General features: G+C 39.8%; 1 protein-coding gene across 3 annotated transcripts in view; it reads left to right on the forward strand.

Moving 5' to 3' along the window:
• Nucleotides 1-18,264, forward strand: part of LOC137971297 (uncharacterized) — a 70,693-nt gene that overhangs the window by 43,722 nt on the left and 8,707 nt on the right. Inside the window, exon 1 of one of the 3 annotated variants that reach the window (XM_068818109.1) lies at nt 11,951-12,137. The exons of 1 other annotated variant lie outside the window; for it this stretch is intronic. The gene's annotated coding sequence lies outside the window, so the exon portion shown is untranslated. Of the gene's footprint in view, nt 1-11,950; nt 12,138-18,264 lie in introns of those variants that run through there. One more of the 3 variants, XM_068818110.1, reaches the window with a different exon arrangement.

Genomic DNA, 18,264 nt, shown 5'->3' on the forward strand with positions numbered 1-18,264 from the left:
GTTCTTGCGTAGGCTCCCTTCCATCAACGAAAAGACGGAAAACGAAACGACGGAACAGAACATCAACTGTTAAGAATCCTAACTGGACAGAGGCGAACGTACTGCATTAGTGTCACCTCCGGTTGAAAAGGATACTTCTTTGTGATATTGCTTTGCGTTGCGAAGTCATGTTATTCCTTTTGAACAATTTTTCCTTTTTCTGACATTAATTAAGCTTAATTTGACACCAATTAATTGAATATGATAACTAAAAGTAGACAAAATAAGTATGAAGTATATGGGGAGTATTAGTTAAATCAACTTAAGATCATTGCGGTTAAATGTTTCTCTGTGAATAAAAACATGGATTAAGTCTACCAGCATCGAACGAAACCATGAAAACAAACAGGTTACACTACTAGCAAATAATTGGTTTAGTGCACCCCACCTGTTGCTGGATTCTTCCATCTTCCTTAACAATCCCAGAGTCACCAGAGCCTCGGATCCGGACCCAAGGCTCTGGGTAACTCTATGTAGGAGAACATGCCCCGTAGGGTTCTTACAGTCAAAACTTGGCTATTTGAACCTTACGGCCCCTGCTCACTCCTCGTAATAACATGAATGCACCAATTAGAGACGCTTTTGATTGTTCTTCACGAAAACCAATAAGAAGACACTTCGTTTCAGGGTTCCCCAGAGCTCTTCTCTCCCTCAGTCAATAGACCATTTTCGAATTCTCACGGCTGGACTGGATCTAGCATGGAATGGAGGCTAATGCGGGGAAATCTTTTCAAATGCAAATTAATTTTCCCGCATTAGCCTCCATTTCATGCTAGATCCAGTCCAACCGTTAGAATACGAAACTGACCTATTAAGAAAAGAGCCCTGGGGTCGAGATTGTAACAATCCATGCAGTGTATTGTGTTGCGCCTTTGCAAAAAGGTAAAAAGTATAAAATTGCCAGGAAACAAAATAAATGCTAAATTATCAATACACGTTTTCTGAACTATTTTCGTGCTTTCTTGGGGTGAAGGAGAATAATGGAATAAGAATAACGGAAATTTTGTGGGGCGGAATAACGGAATAACGACTTCCTTTGAAATAATCGATTTGTCGACCGGAATAAGTAGATTTTTTTCAACAGAAAAGCGATTTTTTTTTTACTGGAATAATGGAACAACGAAAATATTTCTAGCAGGAATAATGAACACCCGATTATTCCTCTTCAGCCCCCGAGTGCTTCTACCATTTTTGAGAATAAATAGCTCCATAAAACTCAGTGTCCTCGCAAACAAGGTAAGGGCGAGGTCACCAAGTGCTCATCAAAATATTCAAATAAGAAAGCTCAGAAAACGCAGATTGCAGATTGTGCAGATTATGCAGAGAGAGTACAATCACTTGTACTGAACCAGAAAGAGGCGTTACGGTGACAAATGAATGACGCCAACATATGTCATCTCCCCGGCTTTGTTTGTATAAATAATTCCCTAGAAACAGTGCATTTTGCAACACACATCCAAGATGTGGGGTTTAACGTGACCTGAATAATCCGGAATTCAATGGAAATTGAAAACAAACTGATTTGAACGCATTTCAATAGAAATGGTATCTGAGACTGAAGTCTTCCCCTTCGCCCCTTTTAACCTATTCGCATTTACTTCACATGCACTTACTTGGTACCGTATATCATTATAGTGCCATGGTAGATGTCTTAGGTAAATAGCCCCCTGAGAAGACTTGTGGTTACTAGTAAAATACTAAACCTAGAAAGATTGAAGAAAAGGAAGGGAATCGAGAAACATTGGTTTCGATGCTGACATGTTGATCATTTTCAAGTTCCCTTACAACTTCGGTTACACCACAAGTTTAATTAAGCGTGCACTCTGAGCGTTCTAAGACAAACCTTCACTAGCTTCACTTCACTGGCGAGGTTAGTATTTGGATGGGTGACTTCCAAATTTTACTACTTGCTTTCAGAAACTTCTATTTTAACGCTCAAAAATGCGACCTAAGCAAGGTACAGATTTGTTAGCCTGTTTTATGCAAAACAAATCTTGATGCAAAAGTAAATAAATATTGATACACAGTTTTTAGGAAGAGCAGAAGGAAGTTTTCAGGAAGTGCCGATCGCGAATAGAATATTTTGCCATCAGCAACAAAATTTGCGACATGAAAACAACTTAAATTTTGAAACGAGAATATGAAAGCTTAATACGGTCACCTCGCCCCAGTAAACTCGCCACCACCAAATTGCAATCAGTGGACTCCATGAATTCTAGCATAAATGCAGAAAATACAGAAAACCAACCAGTGTGAAAAATATGGCAGTAAAAGGGAGAAGTTGATATTATTGATGTTATTGTATATTATTATATAGATATTGATGAAATACCAGGATTTCTCCTTTTACTAAAAAATCATATCTTCACCGCACGCAGTGAACATATCATTTTTATCTTTCACATGTGAGGATATAGGTGTTGTCATGGTAACCAACACGATTAGCCAATAAAACGCGAGTTTTCTTTTCATTGCAAGATACTTTTGTGCTTTAATATAATTCTTCTCTACTACATTAACATTTTTATTGCAAAATTTGACATTATCATGATTTCTTTTTCATAACTTTCATATCTTGTTTTATGTTACACAACATGCGTGTTTTAGCGGTTGGTGTCCACTTTTTCATCATTCCGAAACTGAATAAAACAAGTTGTTTTAAATCTAGACATTTCATCAATATCTATATAATAAACAGAACATTACATGGCCGCTTGGGGATACGAATTTTATCTTCTCGTGCTGAAAGTATCTCTCACTCGTTTGCTTTGCTCACTCGTGAGAGATACTTGCAGCACTCGAAGATAAAATTCGTATCCCCGCGCGGCCATGTAATATCCTCTATTTGACAGGTAGGATACCGTTATTTAGTGCCACTGATGAGTAAAAGAAATTTTCGTGTTTCACAGTGACACTGAGTAAATGGAACTTTTGTCTAACTACATTATTCCCACGAGTTCCCTATGATGATCATGATATTATCACCCTATACCAAGAGAAAATGAGGGGACAGAGAAGGAGGCTCCCGGTCCAGCCCTTGGGATATGTCATGTCCACGAAAGTTATTTTTAGACGAGCGGAAGTCTTCCGAGACGTCCGCATGCAGGCCAACCTCGGTCCAATGTTTGAAAGAAAATATATATTCATCAGCCTTTCACGTGCGCCATCATTTTCTCTTTTCACTAAGAACCTGAGAGCGAGGCAAGACTGCATGCGGACGTCTCAGAAGACAGACTTCCGCTAGAACAAAGACTTCCGCTCGTCTAAAAATAACTTTCGTGGACATAACATATCCCGGCCAACGCCTTGAGCCCCCCTCTCTGTCCCCTCATTTTCTCTTGCCTATACCCAGTATAATAAAAGCAACGGTGCCCTCGCGTTTTGTCAACGTTAGAATTCTGCGAGCGCCATGATTTGATAAAAGATGTTAAATTATCAAACTAAAAGTAAACCATTTCTAGCGACCTTGCGACTTACTTCCAACACAGGTTTTGAGGCTCTTCCACATAAATCACAGAGGTCAAAAGTCATTACATGTATATTATTCGTCACTGAACTGAATTGGTGAGAATTTAGTATGATAATAATAATAATAATAATAATAATAATAATAATAATAATAATAATTTATTACTTATAGTGCGCCTGTTACATTGAGAGATGCTCACAGGCGCATTACAATATGGAAAGAAAAATTACAATATCGAGAGAAACTTAATATACCTTAATTACAAGTTGTTATAATATATAAAGCTCATTAAACTTATTTACAAAACCTATTTACAAAAGATAATCTATATATAAATAAAAATGAGCCGCAAAGTTACTGTTTCTCATAGCAGCTGAATGCATCGCGGAAAAGATGCGTACAAAAGATAATCTATATATAAATAAAAATGAGTCGCATAGTTACTGTTTCTCATAGCAGCTGAATGCATCGCGGAAAAGATGGGTTTTCAGAAGGCGCTTAAAGGTGTTTACATTGTTCGCATTTCGTATTGCCTTGGGGAGACTGTTCCAGAGTTTTGGTGCCGCACATGTAAATGAGCGGTCACCAAGAGTGGTAAGACTCTTGAACGCAGGATACTTCAATAAGAGTGTGTCCGAATTGGTTCTCAGGTAATATCTCCCAGGCTTTTTCAGTTCTATGAGTTCTGATAGGTACAGGGGTGCAAGGCCATTAAGAGTTTTATATACAAGCAATAATATCTTAAACTGGATTCGGTAGCTGACAGGCAGCCAGTGGAGATTGTATAACGAAGGTGAAATATGCTCATAGCGGCTGATGTTACAGATGACACGGGCGGCCGCGTTCTGGACGCGCTGAAGTTTTTGTAGTTGGTTACCTTTCAACCCATAGAGCAGGCTGTTGCAGAAATCTAATCGACTGGTAACAAACGCATTCACTAAAGTCTGTGCGCAGTCAGAGCTAAGATATTTCCTTATTCTCCTAATATTGTAGAGATGAAAAAATGCAGATCTACAGATGTTATTAATGTGCGTGTCCATCTTGAGTTGATCATCAAACCAGCAGCCTAAATTTCTTACTTTGCTGGCTGCTGTAACTATGCTCTCTCCAATTAACCTGTAAGGAATCTACGTTGACTTTGGCAAGTTGTTGTCTGGTGCCAATTACGATAAACTCGGTCTTGTCATCGTTTAGCTTTAATCTGTCTTGGAGCATCCAGTTCCTTATATCCACAATACAACTTTGCATGGCCTATAATGCTGCTGACTGCTCAGAGCCTGAGTCTGGGCTGAATGATACATACAGTTGTGTATCATCCGCATAGGTATGCACATCAGGAAGGTGATGTTCGATGATTTTGAACAGTCTACTTGTATAGAGAACAAACAAAAGAGGCCCAAGACAGGAACCCTGTGGGACGCCGTACTTTGTATGGAACTTGGTCGATGTCTTGCCGTTGATGGAGATAGACTGAAATCTGTTGCAAAGATAGGAGTCGAACCACGAGTAGGCTTGCCCTGATATGCCAAAGTCAGAGGACAGACGGTCCAGCAATATGGTGTGATCGACAGTGTCAAATGCTGCGCTAAGGTCAAGAAGCACGAGTAATGTGACACGCTGCTGGTTCATGTTGAGTAGGATATCATTTTTGACTCGCAACAGGGCAGTTTCTGTACTATGATGTTCACGATAAGCAGATTGCGCCTTAGGGTAGAGTCTGTTTATGGTAAGATAATCGTGGATTTGACAGAACACCGCCCGCTCAGTCAGTTTTGAAGCAAATTGAAGATTGCTGATTGGTCGCAGGTTGGCGAAGAGTGCTTCAGCAGCAATCTTTGGTCTAGGTCGACATCTTCTAGCTTCCAGGTAGCAGGGAAGTTGCCATTTTGAAGAGAAAGATTTAACATACGAGTAATGACTGGCAAGAGTACATCTAGACTTTCGACCACCAAGGAGGTGGGCATGGGGTCTAAACTGCAGGTCTTCTTGCTTGATCTCCCAATTAGGCCCTTGAGGCTGTGACTAAAAGTGGGACGGGGACGTGGGACTTGGAACGCGGGGACTCGGGGACGTGGGGACTCGGGGACGTGGGGACGTGGGGACGTCGGGACTCGGGGACGTGGGGAGGTGGGGACTCGGGGACGTGGGGACTTGGGGACTCGGAGACGTGGGGACGTGGGGACGTGGGGACGCGGGGACGTGGGGACGTGGGGACGTGGGGACGTGGGGTCTCGGGGACTCGGGGACGTGTGAACTCGGGGATGTGGGGACGCGGCGACACATTTTCGAAGTATAGAATTTCAGAAATGGGACAACATCGCCAAGAAAGTTGAATTGCTTGTGTTATTTTGCTTTTCAAGTACCAGCTAAATACACAGCGAAATTCAAAAATTGGATTCTCGAAAAGTCATTCTCGCCACTCGTCACAGAGCTCGAATGTGAAACAAAGCAGAAGACCTAATGGCCCATTGCTGACACTGCAGCTGAAATTTCACGTTGCAGCGTTTGTTGTTGTTGTTGCTCAGAAACTTGAGCCTTATGACTCCTTCTCTGTAACTGAAGTTTAAATACCGTGCCAATGTCCTTGTTGGCGGCATCTTTCCTGGCGCTTGTTCAATTTGTTACCTTTGATTCTGGTTGTCACCGTTGATGTTGTCGAAAATGTTCGTCATCAGAGGGCCAGAAGCCCCCCAGGAGGGAGAGGGGTGTACTGCCATATATGAGCTATATAGGTATGTGCCGCTGTGAAGGGTATGGGTTTCAAGCAGTTTGCTCTAGGATAGGATACATAAATCAGAGCGTTTGTTTCTAGAATTGGATATAATTTTTCACGGAACTGACCAGTTGGTTGAAGATTTTATCTAGACTAAGGAAAGTTGATAAAACCAAATTTTTGTATACTACTTCTCCACCGACACAGCACCACAGTTTCTTTAGAAACTAGCGCCTTCAAGTATAAATAAATCATTTTTTGAGAGAGAAACAATTGTGGTATAGGTTTTGCTTTGGACCTCAGTAGTTTCTGAAAAACAGTTACTCTTGGATAGGGAGGGTTTGGGGAGTTTACTCTGGTACGGGGTAGCAAAAGCTCTGGTTTAGGCTAAGGGTTCCAAGGTCCTAGAGGCACATCCCCCACCCAGAAATTCCTAAAGTACCGTCTCCGGGCCAGAAGCTAAATAACGCTTCTGTGTGTTAAGGCTTGACCAAGCGAATAAGTTGGCATTTTTTTGTTTTACGTGGAAACATTTATCCAATCGACGTTAACTTGAAATCTGCGTACTTTGCTTTGTACTCCCTCTTTCATCTGAAATGGGTCACGTGATTTTTAAGGGCTAAAAACAATTGAAATATTTTATAGGAAAGGAGGATGGGAAAGTAATCTTATATCAAGATACCTTGCTGTAGTACTCCTATAGAGGCTTTATCGATATCACTCTGCCTTTTAATCATATGCCCATCTTAATGGCAACGGTAAATAAAATTAAAAGAAAAAAAAAAGGTCAAATCACACAGAGGTCACAATAAAAATGAACGATATCACATTGATAGGTATAATTGTACGTTAATGGTGGTTTTAAGCAGTTTCAAGCAAAACTTTGTCGGAATTTTTTAGGGTAAACGTTCCCCCAATCTCAAAAACAAGCGTTATGAAGTCTTCAGTCAAGAAATGTGACGTGACAGACAACTACGAGTGAAATGCATAATTTAAAATAAAAAGGTTAGGATGCAGAAAGTGGAAGTACTTTTAAATGTTTAAGCCTCGATATACTTGGGGAATTGTAAAATGATCTGAGAAATGGTCATACCAACGTTTCGTTCATGTTGCCTATGTCAAATAAGGACTTAATGCAAAAAAAAAATTGTCCCTTCGTTTTACCTAAATTACTCCACTATGTAACTTGATAGTAGTATAATGAAAGTCACCTTTTTATGAAGACGAGTAATAAACTATACTATATATATATTTACTAGATCTCTGTTTCATATCATACAAACGAGGAACTTAAACAGGGGTACAACGCAGTTACGATCAACAGACGAAGATTTTGTGAAATATGATGAAAAGTTAAACAAATGGTAAAAATGCGTCCCCACATCCCCGAGTTCACACGTCCCCGAGTCCCCGAGTCTCCACATCCCCACATCCCCACGTCCCCACGTCCCCGAGTCCCCACGTCCCCACGTCCCCACGTCCCCACGTCCCCACGTCCCCACGTCTCCACGTCCCCACGTCCCCACGTCCCCACGTCCCCACGTCCCCACGTCCCCACGTCCCCACGTCCCCACGTCCCCACGTCCCCTAGTCCCCAAGTTCCGACGTCTCCAAGTCCCCACGTCCCCACGTCCCAAGTCCCCGTCCCACTTTTAGTCACAGCCGGTCCTTGACGTCTTCTTCACTCAGTTCGGTGAAGGAAGTCAACTGAGTAGGACATGATGTGTATAGTGGTTCTGTCGCTGTTGGACAAAGGTTTGAGGCAGCTGTATCAAGTTCATTGCGAATGCGCTCAATCTTCTGTGCAAAAAACTTCCGATGTCATTGGCTAGTTTTGTTGTATCATTATAGCCTGGGAAGGTCAGGTCGGCTTCTTGATTAAACAGCGATTTTGCACATTTGAAGAGCTTACGTGAGTCATCACTGTTTCCTTGTATAAGATCTGTGTAGTAGGTTGTACGAGCTCTTTTCATGACACAGGTGGCAATGTTCTTTTTGGCCTTAAAGTCGATAAAGTCGCTGTGCAGCTTTGTTCTACGCCATTTCCTTTCCGCACGCCTCTTTTCTTTTTTAGCAGATTTGACTTCATCGTTAAACCATGGAACTGATGGTCTTTTCGTGACAGTCTTAGTAATAATTGGTGCATGGCGGTCGAGAGCCACTTTAAGCGTGTTATTATGTAATAGTGATTGCGAAGGAAGCGTTATTTCCTAGGTCTGCGTTGCGTTTTCTAGGTCTGCGGGTCTGCATTTTCTAGGCCTGCGTTTTCTAGACACCCCTCAGAAAAAGCAGATTGCAGATTGTACAGATTATGCAGATTGACGACTTTTTCATTTGCTTGTACTGAACCAGAAAAAGGCATTACTTAGCTCTTATTAACCGAGCAGGAGGTCTGTATGGGAGAATCTTGACCGAGGTCGTGAGTACAGACCGAACGCAGTGAGGTCTGTACACACGACCGAGGTCAAGATTCTCCCATACAGACTGACTAAGCTCGGTTAATAAGATGTTTATTATATGGCAAACAAGAACAATTTAATTCGTTTAATGTAACTGGTTTGTACTAACTGACGTTTTGCTTGCGAACGGCGATGAGTGGCGATGAGCTGAACTTAATTCTGTCAAAGTTTGCTCGTCATCCTCTCTTTTGTCATCATGCTGTTTGGCACTTCCATAAATAAATATTGGTAGAAGAAAATACTCAATATTTTTGCATTTTAGTTTGCATCTTTTCACCGCAAAACATTACCGGTCCAGATGCCGGTCTAGATGGGAAAATCTAGACCGCGGTCAATATCGATTTCAGCCAATCAAATTCGTGAACTTGGTAGTTCCCAGTCCTTGTGAGACAGAACCATATAATAAGTTGGCATATAAATGACGCCAACATATGTCATCTGCCTTTCTTTGTATAAATAATTCCCTAGTAATAGTGCCGCAGGATCTGCGGTTTAACATAACCTGAATAATCCGAAACTCAATGGAAATTGAAAAACAAATTTCAAGAGATAGTATTAATTTGAATGCATTTCAAAAGAAATGGTCTCTGCGACTGAAGTCTTCCCCTACGCCCCTTATAACCTATTCGCATTTACTTCACTTTAAATGCACTAACCTTCACCTGTGCGTCCCCTTCTTCATTTAGATGCACCTTCCTGAAGTGCATCGCCCTGATGTCGTGCATGCTCCTTACTTATTTTACCTGAATTAAAGTCAAATAACACGTAATAATAATAATGATGATGATGATGATCATCATGATCATGATGATGATGATGATTTCCCGCTGCACCCAACCATAGGTATGTAAAAACGGGCCGTCAAAACTCGTCCTCGTTCTCGTCCTCGTCCTAGAATCTAAAGGTCCCTAATGCGTCAGAGGAGGTGGGTAATAGGGAGTTAAATATCTACGACGGCGCGGGTCGACGAAAACGTCACCTGAAAATATAACTTTGCTTTATCGTAAGTCTGTCGCGATTATTCAGTCTCGTTCACGTCCTACATTATGGTGGCGAAGTATCCTAAAAATAAACCGCTACGAGCGGTTTCAGGGTGAGAATATAGAATTAAAGATTCTCTATTGTATGCTTACGTTGTCATCAAAACCGCCACAAATTTGGTGATTTCACGTCGTCATTATACAGAGGACCTAAAATCTGTGCTGCACATGCTGCACTGTTATTTATGCTCTTTTAACCAATGATGTTATTATTGTTTTGTGGCGTTGTCGTAGACGTAGCCGCCGTCGTTTCTTAAACTCTTTAGACGGAACACAATCAGTGGAGCTGGAACTATATATAAGGGGGCTTTCCTTTTGTCAGAACTGGCCGGCCAGACCCGTCAGTTTGCATAGAAAATGCAACAATTTGAAAGAACACTTGCATGATAATCCCTCGTTTTCTTCCCCGGAGGAGTGTATATCATCCTCGCAGAGTGTTAATTTGAAGGCGTTTTAGAGTTAGTCCTTCCAAATGCCTGGTCTGGCCGGTCAGTTCTGTCAAATGGAAAGCGCCCTAAGTGAGACCAAGGGACTTGTTATTAAAAGAAGAACATTCTAGTGTTCCCCAGAGTCAATTGGTAACATTGGGGAGCTCTGATATTTGAATTTCACTGGAGTAATCTTCCAGAATTATCCCACAATTTGATAATCTCATTGAAAGGGCTCTAAAACTTATGCATATTCTTAGAGTGTGCAAAGCCGATGGTTATAGCATACCAGACTTGCATTACTTATTTCATACCACAATTAAGTCGCTCTTTTCATATTGTGTAAGAGTTTTGGAAATAGCTTTGTAAACTAAATACCTAAGTCAAATTGATAGCCCACAAATAGAGCCTTTCTGTTTGGATTTATTAATCTTTCGACCTTGGATATTGCGTTTCTAGATTCCTGACTGGTTCACTCAATCTCAGTTATCAGCTCATATACCGTATGACCAAATATGGAAAATGATTGCCAAGCTGGAAACTGATTGATTTTAAGTGCCCAAGCGTAAGAAATTAAAGAAAATTTAATAAAAGAAAGATTACAAACCTCGTTGGCCATTTAACATCTCATATCCAACGCGTACTCATGAAATAATTGTTAAATATCCAAAGTATAGAGCCAGTTCAGAAGATTATGAAGGAAAGAGAAAAGGAGTTGGAAAAGCATCAATGAAACTCCACTGATCGCGTCCTCTTTATGTTCTCTTTCCCCTGCAAGAGATATTGTTCTCTTTGCAGCTTATCCCTCGTGTCAATACCGAAAGGTTAAAAAAAAAGCAGTTTTGTAAATACATTATACAATGTAGTTGTTTGATTTTTGTTTAACTCTTCATAGGGCGAAGGCAATTTTCTTCTATTCGCTTAAAATATTATTTCTCGCTAAGTGTAGCATCTTTTTGTCCAGATAAACACTCAAAAATGAAGATTTTATTAACGATTTTTCCGTGGATGTTTTTTGTAATTTAATATTCTCTGTCAAAATTTGCGTAACAAATTAAAGGTCAGCACACACGAGGGGACTAGTCCCTGCAAATGAGTTCCCTGAAGAGTTTACACGAAGGGACTGGTCGCAGGGACTAGTCCCTAGCAGTGTTTACACACGGGGACCAATTGCACAGGAAAATAGCAAAAACTAGGGGCAAACGGTATCATTCTTTCACTCTGCAGCTTAAGAAACCAAAATTATTAAAATAGCAATGTAGCATTGAAATGAATCAGCTTAGTACAAACCGCAGATTGTTCTGCAGCGAAATTATTCTGTGTTTGAATTTTTTCCGATTCAGTTCGGATATAAGCGGGAAATAAGCCCGGAAATAAGTTGTCTGCTTCGATTGTAATTTTGAGGCCGTTAGATTTTAAAATGTTGCTGACGTTTTGCGCTAGAGGCCTATTTCATCTTTGCATTTTGAGGCAAGTAAGGACAGGATGTATGCACCCACTAGTTCGCAGGTTTCAGCGCCGTCGTATGAACCCATCGTGACATCAAACATGTTGTCAGCATTCCTAGTTTTCTGCCAATGGTGAGTTCTGGTGGTGTAGGATTGACTTTTTTGAGTGGTTTAAATTTTTGCATTTGTGGCTTGCAATTAGATTGTGGTTAATCTTTGGCTATTTGTCAAAAATATATAATAATTTGTGAAGGAAATGCTTAAAGCCTAAATGAACCGTGAGGCTTTCTAGTTTTTTGACGAACAAAAGATAGTATGGGTGTCCTGTGTACTGAAGCCGGAAGTTTGCCCAAGATCCTTTGCCACCATCTTTCTTGAAAGATGAAAGTTTCCGTGGCGTGAAGGTCTGCAGCTGAGTGATTCGTTCGTCAAAAGTTCATCAAGCTGCTTCTGGCTCTGGTTATTTACCGGTAGTTTTCATGTTCGATGTCAGCTGTATCTCATGAAACTGCGCAATGGTGTGATGATTTCGACTAAACAGGTAATTTGAGCAATCCACTCCGTGCGGCGATTTAAATTTTTTGTAGCTCTCACAGCAAAGAAACTTGCATTTGCGTCCCATCGTCACCTTGAATACACTAGAAGCAATGCTTTTTCTGCATGAAAAAACGGTCTTTCATGTTGTGAAGTCTCCTCTATTTGTGAAGTGAGAATTTGTAAACATGAACAACTTTAAATGCTACACACACCACAGGTGACCCAGGCTCACTGTGTGTAGGTAAATATAGAGAACATATGAGGCGAAGTTTAGGTCTGAAAATTTGCTAGAAAAGGGAAATAAAAATTGATAAAACTTACCATGTGGTGAGCTGTTGTTGTCTTTAATACGTACACGAAGTTTCGGGGAAAATGGTCCCCGTTCACCTTCCTTCATAATAGATATATTATATATACTAAACTTCGCCTCATATGTTCTCTATATTTACCTACACACAGTGAGCCTGGGTCACCTGTGCACACACAGTCTGACGATTGTACTTGTGTTATAAAATCAGATGAATCATGATCTTATTAAAGTACTTGGCTGATAGTAAATAAACTTAGCTTTAATGTAGTAAAGGTTTAAAAGTACAGGATTATGACAAATCAAGTCAAATGACTTTATTTTCTTTAAATTAATATTAGTTTGCATTCCCTTAAAGATACACATGCAGGAATGCACGAGATTTATACTTATACAAAACATGGACAACCCCTCTGTGGACCCAGTTCATGAACCACACATAATATCATTCCCAGGGCTTTCTCTGCCTACAGTTAAACCATGTTCACACTCAATGTTGATAATGATCAACTGAAGTATACCGGTAATTCAGGCTACATTGTACCATAGTCCATTCAATTTTAAATTCAATTGTGGTTCTGTTCACATTTGTGAGAATCAAATACAATAGGCAGTGTGAGACAAAATGGCACAGTATCGTGTGGCTACCATGGTTAGATTATCATCACCTTGCTTGAAGCGAGAAAAGAACCAAGGATAGCTTCCAAGAATAGAAGAAGACAAATCCAAATCTTCGCTCCATGAAGTGGTTAGAATTTTCGTCTGCTCATACCACCACGTGTTGAATTATGCACTGTAATTACTTCAAAGAACCCCCTTAAGGTTGTTTGAAGTAATTATAATCCAGTTAAAATCAGGGACTGTAATTAGTTGATGTGAATCCATTTCATATTTAATTCGAATATAATGAAATCATAATCAAGGCATCATGGCTTTAGGCAAGCAGCACTCGACCGAAAATGATGCCCTCAAGGAGTGGTTAGCATTTTGTCGAAATTGCAGATGATACTGCTTCCCTACGGCTGATATTTTCAGAGTAATTGGTTAGTGCTAACTCTTAGTTGAGCTCTATGAAAACCTATAGTTATCTCAACCAAAAAATATAACAGCGATTAGAATATAATAAAACGGACTGAGGATTGAGTATGACCCTATGGGATAAAGGGATGCATAATGTCATGAAGAAAAGTGTTTTCAGTCATCATGTTTACAGTGCCACTTGTAATGGAATGCTTCAAGACATAGTGAGAAAAGAGCAAGGAACTTATCAGATTCAGGTCTTTTTCGAAATAGGGAAAATAAGGAAACTACCGGAAACAAAGGAAAGGAAAGCTACTTCAACTTCAAAAAACAGTCATTCCATGAGAGACCTCTTTAACAGCAGTGACCTAAATGCAACACAGTTAAATTATATTTATTGAACACCAGGGCCGATACCCACAAGTGGTTTTGCTCTTGGGGCAAGCTCCAGGGTCATTTTGCACAACCAGTACACATCAGGGTGCATGCTGCAGGAGCTAGCTTGCTCTATATTTATTATCGTACCCTTGAGGGAGCAAATGAAAAAATATTGTTTTGGGAAAGCTGATTTTCAACAGAGAAGGGTCAAACATGGCAACTTACTTGAGGTCTAATTTAAAGTGGTGCTATGATCAAAAAACCAAATATTTTTTCCTTTGGATTTCAAAACTGTGTTAACTGAACACTAAGTGACCCAAGTTTTAACCCTTAATTACTAAAAGGCACTTGTTTTATGTAATGGTCTGCCATTACTACCGGTAACTTTAAAGTCTTCAGAGAGCTCGATCAAGGATAAATTATGATGTCAAAGATTCACTAGTTTAAGAATGCAATGTCTTTGTATGGGACTGAATTAATATGCAGCACAGGTTCAGGCTTTCAGATTTTTAAACTCTCGTTTTGCATCAGAGCTGTAGCAGGCCTGGAAAAACTGAAGAGGCACAAAGATTTTAAGCAATTTGTGGATTTTGGGTTCAGAGGATGCATTGGACGGGTGTAAGCATTATTTTCTTTGCCGATGGAGATTCGCCATCTGGACAATTATTTAGTTAGTTAATTAATTAAAATGGATTCCTTTTTATGAAGAAAATGAGATAAGCAGTGGTTCTCTAGTTTTCAAACTTATTCAGGGTACCTACAACCTCGGTCATAAATAGTTGTAACACTTTCTTGAAAAGCACGTAACTCGCATCCAAGCTATTGATAACGCACTCCTCCTCCCTCCCTCCCTTCAATGTTGCGTTTGCCGTTCTAATGTTGCGTTTACTGGCAAGTTCTTGCATTGGAACCCATAAACATCAACATTGAAAGGGGAGGAGGGAAAAATTTCCGTCGGCGTTACAACATTTGTGACTGAGACTGTAGCTTACCCAATTATTTAATCAAACATTTTACTGTTAATACATTGTAATCAAGTCCATTCTAGAAATACTAGGTATGCTAAATTTAATTTAGTTTGCCCTAAGTATGTACCTGAGACAGAAGGTGGAAAGTCCTTCTTGGTTAGAGCTTGTAAACTTTGGAAAAAGTTATCTTTAGAATTAAGACTAAGGATTCTCTTCCTGTATTTAAGAAGAGTTTATTTAATGTAATTTTTAAAGAACAGCTTAATTTAAATCACTTTAGTATTTAGCTTGATATTTTAATTTAATTTAATTTTTATTATAATTTTTCCAAAGGATCTTGATATCAGCAGGCAAGTCAGAAATTTAAAGAAAACGACAAAACTTTTGAAATCACAAGACATGTTTCGACAGAAACTTCTGTCGTCTCCAGTTGAGTAATGTACAAAGCGTTAAGTTGAATTTATAAGTCGGAAAATGTGCTAATTATGCCAGTAACAACGGGCCCGACATTGTTCAGAATTCTCTAGGTGTTTGAAAATGTGAGAGGCCCTATCACTGACTAAGTGCTCATGCACGCATGTGGAAAAATGCCGGGTTGTTTCACCGACATAACAGGCATTACAGCCCGCACATGCAAACTTATAAACTACACGTGAACGAAGCCGGCCAGGGATAGGGTCTTTCACACCAACGAAGTTGCCTATCTTAAAGGAGGAAAAAACTACCGGTAGTTTAATGTCCAAATCATTGCAGTAGCGCTCGATAAAGTGACGGATCTTTTTCTGAGTTACGACAGAAAAATGGCCTATGTAAGGTAGCTTAAAATAAAATATTGGCGAAGTGGGAAGGGAACCCTGGGGACAATGATTACTTAGGGTCCCAGTAATGTAACGGTTTACAACCCTTTCAATTAAATGGGCAGGGAAAAGATTCTTTTTTAGGATTTCCATAAGCTTAGTTATGTCCTCGTGTAGCCCCAACCAGGTGTTAATCTTATAGGCCCTATCAATAAGAGTCCTGATGAGAACCACTTTGTAAGAGTACGAAATGAAACTGATATAATTAGTTAGTAACCCAGTAAAGGTTTTCTTACGGTAAACTCTAGTTAGAAAAGAAATGGGATCATTATTATCAACTAAAGCATCTAAAAAGGGTCATTTGGGATGAGATTCTTTCTCCATAGTGAACCTTATGTTTGGCTGTCTAGAGATTACATCAAATCTAGACAGCCAAACATTAGGTTCATTATGGAAAAAGAAGCTCATCACAAATGACCCTTTTTAGATGTTTTGGTTGGTAATAATGATCCCATTTCTTTTCTAACTAGAGTTTACCGTAAGAAAACCTTTACTGGGTTACTAACTAATTATATCAGTTTCACTTCATACGCTTACAAAGTGGGTGTCATCAGGACTCTTATTGATAGGGCCTATAAGATTAACACCTGGTTGGGGCTACACGAGGACATAACTAAGCTTATGGAAATCCTAAAAAAGAATCTTTTCCCTGCCCATTTAATTGAAAGGGTTGTAAACCGTTACATTACTGGGACCCTAAGTAATCATTGTCCCCAGGGTTCCCTTCCCACTTCGCCTATATTTTGTTTTTAGCTACCTTACATGTACATAGGCCATTTTTCTGTCGTAACTCAGAAAAATATCCGTGACTTTATCAAGGGCTACTGCAATGATTTGGACATCAAACTAGTTTTTTCCTTCTTTAAGATAGGCAACTTGCTTGGTGTGAAAGATCCTATCCCTGGCAGGCTTCGTTCACATGTGGTTTAATGTGCGGGCTGTAATGCCTGTTATGTCAGCGAAACAACCCGGCATTTTTCCACACGCGTGCATGAGCACTTAGTCAGTGATAGGGCCTCTCACATTTTCAAACACCTACAGAATTCTGAACAATGTTGCACCCTGTCTTCAGGGGACTGTTTCCATATTTTAGATCACGCCTCTACAACTTTTCAACTCAAGATAAAAGAAGCTTTTCATATTCAAAGAGAACAACCTTCTCTTAATCAACAACTGCATCACGCAAATCTAAAACTATCCTTTTAATTCTCACATTGTCACGTTTTATGTACATTCCGTTGTTACTGGCATAATTAGCACTTTTTCCGACTTATAAATTCAACTTAACACTTTGTACATTAATCAACTGAAGACGACAGAAGTTTCTGTCGAAACATGTCTTGTAATTTCAAAAGTTTTGTTGTTTTCTTTAAATTTATTATAATTTATAGATTTGATAGCATAGCTTTTTAGATATTTGAATTCTGTACTTTTTCTAATTTTTGAGGGCCACAAGTTTATTAGCTTTTAGCTATTCAAGGTGTTACCCTCCATAAATAAAGGGTGTATAAGTGTAAGGGCTGTGTCTGAATCGTGAAACCATGTTTCATCTGTAAGAGTCATCATAGTACAAATGTAAATTTGTAGTCACTATAGCAGGAACCCATTAACTGCACTAGACTGTCTGAGTTGCTTTAGAGGCATACATAGACTTTATCAGAAAAACTTTCACAGTAATGCAGCCACAGGTGGCGATCAAAGCACCCCAACTGAAAGGAGCTACGTATTCCTGTTGCTGTAGGACTTAAAAGGGTATGATTTCTTGGCTGATTTCTTCCATCTCCAAGTAGAGGTAATGGGAACCATCTGTTTCAATAAACTCAACAGCAGCATTATCCTGGTTACTCTCAGACTCCTCTCTGGCATTTCTGCACCCCAAGCGTTTCTACTTTCTCATCCTTGACGTTCGCCTTATTATCCTGGGGCCTTACCCAGGACAAGAGCAACTTCTGCTTCGATATTTGGGATTTTTGAGAGGACAATGCTGAGTTTAGATCATGTTCTAAAGCCAGATCCAGTAATGAGTGAGTTGCCTGGATGAGAGGAGGGGCTAATAGAGCAGTTACTGTAACCTTTTTAAAATCATGGAGCATTTTGTAGGGTGGAAATTCTGCTCCCGAGGATGAAGATTTTCCTTGAAATGGTTTGTATACATGGAGAAGCTTTGCTCTGGGAGTAAAACCCCTTATGTGTATCGGCCTTTATAGTGAACATTAACAAAAAAGTTATTTGTCTACTCGCAAAAAGTATTGGTTTTAAAAACAATACTTTACCGGTACCTGAAAATGAGGGGTGGTCCATACATGTAGGCTAGGGTATGGGTCCATGAAGCGGTCAGTGGTCATGGATGTGGGTTCTGTGTTTTGTATGCGTCTTCTAAATTTGATGACTTGAGTGTCTTAACACGTTAAAACCTAAAGCGCCCCCAACTGGCAGGTAAAATCATCTGGTGTTAGCCAGTGTAAAATTTATACTACATATATATTAATTGAGTTGGGAGGTCCGTATAGGCGGCTTTTTCAAGACTAAGGTCACAGGTTTTCACTTTATGGACTGACCCTTAGCTGGTAAATAACTTTTCTTTTCTTCTCTGACTCTCTC

Source organism: Montipora foliosa, chromosome 9, assembly GCF_036669935.1.
Source record: "Montipora foliosa isolate CH-2021 chromosome 9, ASM3666993v2, whole genome shotgun sequence".
NCBI lineage: Eukaryota > Metazoa > Cnidaria > Anthozoa > Scleractinia > Acroporidae > Montipora > Montipora foliosa.